Here is a 4,505-nt window from a genome sequence, read left to right as displayed (position 1 = left end):
ATTGTGTGTCCCTGTTTATTGTTCTGTGACCGCGGCATGCGAGGATCTGGAGGATCTCACCTATCCATCCCCTCGCACCCCCCTGCTGTGCCCCTTACCCTCCGTTTGGCCTGTCCCACTTTTCTACTGCCTGACTCTGATCTGCACCACCTTACCCGTCAATTTTCTACCCGTATCACTGCCCCCTCCTGCCTGTCCGATCCCCACACACCGCATTGCTTCGTGTCCTCCCAACACCTCTGCTACTCCTTGTACCAGCCTCACTCTTATTTATACACCCCTCCATCTCCATATCACCCCTCCTTCTCACCATATCACCCCTCCTTCAGACCATGCTTCTGTTTATTTATCTGTTTTCAAAACCAACACATAAATAAAAAATTGGTCATTTACAATGCCAATAGCTCTAACTTTTGCAAAGGCGAGACCGTTGCTTTGTAAATGCTTGTTTTTTAAATGTCACTAATGCATTTTTGTTTTTTTTCTATTTTCAGACCACACAATGATTTCGGCACACAAGTTAATTTCGGTGCTGCTCATCTACGGCGCTTTGGAATCACTTGCTGTGGAAAATAGTTGGAAGACGCTGCCTTGTGACGTGGCAAGAAAAGGTTCCATCATTCGCTTTGACTGCAGAAGCCGCCGACTACAGAAAGTGCCGAAATCCGTGGAATTCAACGAAAGTTCTGGAGAGTTAAATCTGTCAGACAATAAGATAGAGTCCATTGCTGCTGAATCTTTTCAAGGGTGGAACAAACTCACAAAGCTTATTCTGAGCTGGAACCATTACTACAACGAAAGTGCCAGTGATTTCTGTGAGAGAGGGGTGAATATTTCCGAGGGAGCGTTCGCCAATTTAAACAAGCTTACCCATTTGTTTGTGGATGGATTCGGCCTTTACGAAATTCCAGTGGGAATCCCTTCATCTTTGCGCACACTTAGTTTGCAATACAACCACATACATTCAATCAGCAAAAAAAGCCTTTCCGAACTTATACATCTGACTGACTTTAGTTTGGGTTACAATTGTTACTATGGCAATGCATGTGGCAAACCTATTTCAGTTCCAGAAGATGCTTTTGAAGAGTTCCAAAATTTAGAAATACTTACACTTTCTTTTAACAACCTCACCCATGTGCCCCTCGGCCTGCCAGCTTCATTGAGGGAACTTTATCTCAGCAATAATCAGATCAAAAAAATCACTAAAAATGTTTTTAAGAACCTTTCTAATTTGGAAATTCTTCATTTAAGTGGGAACTGCCCCAGGTGTTACAATGCTCCCTACCCATGCCAAAGGTGCCCAAACGGTGCTGCTCTTGAAATCCACCCCCTGGCATTTCAAAACTTGGTTAATCTACAAGAACTGAACCTTGGCAGCACTTCACTTAGGCATATACCTGCTGCCTGGTTTGAAGGCACAACACAATTAAAGAGGCTGAACCTGGAAACTAACTATTTGATGCAGGAAATTGCTACAGCACCATTTTTATTGACACTACCAAACTTACAGGTACTTGATCTGTCTTTTAATTATAACAGAAGGTCATATCCAAAATATCTGAATTTATCACCCAATTTTTCAAAACTATCTTCTCTCCAGGAATTGCACATAAAAGGATATGTGTTTGAAAAGTTGTCGGAAGTTAGCCTAACTCCCCTTAAAAATCTTACCAACTTAAATATTCTTAACCTTGCAATCAATTTCATCCAAAAAATTGACCTCCAAGTATTGGAGCAGTTTTCCAATTTGAGTGTAATTTGCTTGTCAGAGAATAGAATTTCTCCTCTGTCCAAAAACGTACTCCACAATACTCACAGAAATGGAATGCGGGACCATAGAATCAAAAAACGCTCTATTTTAAAAAATTCGAAGGCACTGGCAAATTCCGGCATGTGGGATTCTACCATGATCACTGGCAATGGTATCCACAATAATTACCAACCCTTAACTAAGGCAAAGTGCAGTAGCTATGGTAAAACCTTAGATTTCAGCTTAAATAGTATTTTCTATATTGATCCAGAACAATTTAAAGGCTTTGGGGACATTGCTTGTTTAAACCTGTCAAACAATGGTATTGGTCAATCTGTAAATGGTACTGAATTCATCTACTTGACTAATCTAACTTATTTGGATCTTTCCTATAATAAGCTGGATTTGGAAACTACTGTTGCATTCACAGAATTGCATAAGCTGGAAGTACTAGACCTTAGTTATAACTCACACTATTTCGTTGTCGAAGGAATCATTCACGAGTTGGGATTCCTGGAACACCTTCCAAATCTTAAGGTACTAAATTTGACCTGGAATAAGATTTTTACTCTCACACACTCACAGATCAACAGCAGCTCCTTGAGTGAACTTGTTTTCAAAGGGAACCGACTTGATAAAATGTGGAGAGTGGGAGATACAAGATACCTACAATGTTTCAAATCTCTGAGCAATCTTACATATCTTGATCTTTCATACAACAACTTGAAAGGAATTCCCAATGATGCTTTCAGCTCTTTACCCCTGACCCTCAAAGAGTTGTATTTGAACAATAATGAGCTGGATTACTTTTTCTGGACAGGACTGAAGGACTTTCATTTCCTAGAAAAGCTGGATTTGAGTACAAACAATCTACAATTGTTGAGTGCGGATGCCAATAATGTCATGTGGTCTTTGAAGACCCTGCTCCTGAATCATAACAGAATTGCACAAATTGAAAATGGGTTTCTGGATCATGCCCTTTGCCTTACACAACTCGACCTGAGTCACAATCAACTGCAGATCATCAACCAAACAGCATTTTTAAATCAAAGAAGCTTAAAGATTCTGGCGCTAAGGGGAAATCCATTTCACTGCACCTGTGAAACTAGTGATTTTTTGAGGTGGATTCAGTCAAATAACCTTAGTATACCGCGGCTAGCAACTGATGTAACATGCTTAACCCCTTCTGACAAGAATGGTGCCAAAGTAGTGTTGTTCAATTTGGAGACCTGTAATTTGGATCACATTGGACTGCTATTATTTTTGTTGTCCTTCCTCATCATCTTAAATACCACAATATTATCAGTATTCAAACATCTATTCTATTGGGATTTGCGGTATATTTACTTTTTCTGTTTGGCAAAATTTAAAGGCTATCATTCTGTTTCTATGGCAAAATGTATTTATGATGCATACATATCGTATGACACGAAAGACTCGGCAGCGTCTGATTGGGTTTTGAAGGAGCTATCTGTTCACTTGGAAGGGCAGGGAGATAAGCCGGTTCTTCTTTGTTTGGAAGAAAGAGACTGGGAGCCAGGCAAAGCCGTCATTGACAATCTTGTGCAGAGCATCCATCAAAGTAGGAAGACAATATTTGTTCTCACAGAGCGGTATGTGAAAAGTGGTACCTTCAAAACTGCATTCTATATCGCACTGCAGAGACTGATGGACGAGAGCCTGGATGTGGTTGTCCTCATTCTCCTGCAGCCCGTACTGCAGCACTCCCAGTACATGCGCCTGAGGAAGCGCCTTTGCAAAAGCTCCATTCTTGAGTGGCCTAAAAATCCAAATGCTGAAGGCTTTTTCTGGCAAAAACTAAAACGTGTTGTACTAACAGACAATTATGGTCGCTACAATAGCTTCTTTACCCATTATGCCTCAATATAAACCAGATACAGTTGCTCTTGCTCAGTGGATCAACAACAGCCCTCAGATTCGCTGATATCACCGATGATTTCCAATACATATTCACTATCTGTTTGTAAATGAACTCTTCTTAGGATATTTGAGAGTTTAAAAAAACTAAAACTAAATGGGCATCTGTTTGATTCTGCATTGTGTCTAGTGGCATGTGTAGCTTCTTTTTTCTCGAAGTAATTTTAGCAGACACTGTGAGATCACTTTTGACTTTCTCTTCATACATGGGAGGCACCTCCCAACTCGAGTTTCGGACATTAAATGGCATACATTATCAAACCCCCCAAACCATCTAATCATGTTATCGACTCTTGCCACGTTTTTCAAACCTAAAGCTGTAAAATTAACACTTAGACGCCATTATGTTTCTCCATACTGGCATTTTTCAAGTGTGAGCTTCTTTGTTATGTAACATATATGTGTTTTGTTAATCTGATATGAGCGTGCAACATACAATAAATAACAATCTAACAATTGCCTCTTTTCCCCTGGAAATTTGGGAGAGCAAAGCAAGGATTAAGGTGATGATGGCTGCTGAGTTTTAACTTTCAGCTGCTGAAATGTGAAACATGTGAGACAAGTTATATTATGTGATTCTAGGGTCGGTGGAGTGAAAAATAGTCATGCCTTGTCACCGTATTCCTGGGCCCAATAGGGAAAGCAAAGATGCACTCTTTGTTATTTCACAAGTTGAAGAAGAGATAAATCGACATATAAAAGTGTTTTGATTTCTCAAGCTCTGCAACTATGTAAGATGTGTAGGTTTATATCTGTATTTTACTCTTACAATGATTTTTTTTAAACACTTTATTAGTTTTTGTTTAATACAAACATG

The 4,505-nt window shown here is 39.8% G+C and overlaps 1 pseudogene; it reads left to right on the top strand.

Moving 5' to 3' along the window:
* Positions 1-502: 502 nt before the first annotated feature.
* On the top strand, positions 503-3,640 carry LOC144771859 (toll-like receptor 8 pseudogene; annotated as a pseudogene).
* The last annotated feature ends 865 nt before the right edge of the window (positions 3,641-4,505 follow it).

This window comes from Lissotriton helveticus, chromosome 8 (assembly GCF_964261635.1).
Source record: "Lissotriton helveticus chromosome 8, aLisHel1.1, whole genome shotgun sequence".
Lineage (NCBI taxonomy): Eukaryota > Metazoa > Chordata > Amphibia > Caudata > Salamandridae > Lissotriton > Lissotriton helveticus.
This window is presented reverse-complemented; position numbering and strand designations above follow the sequence as displayed.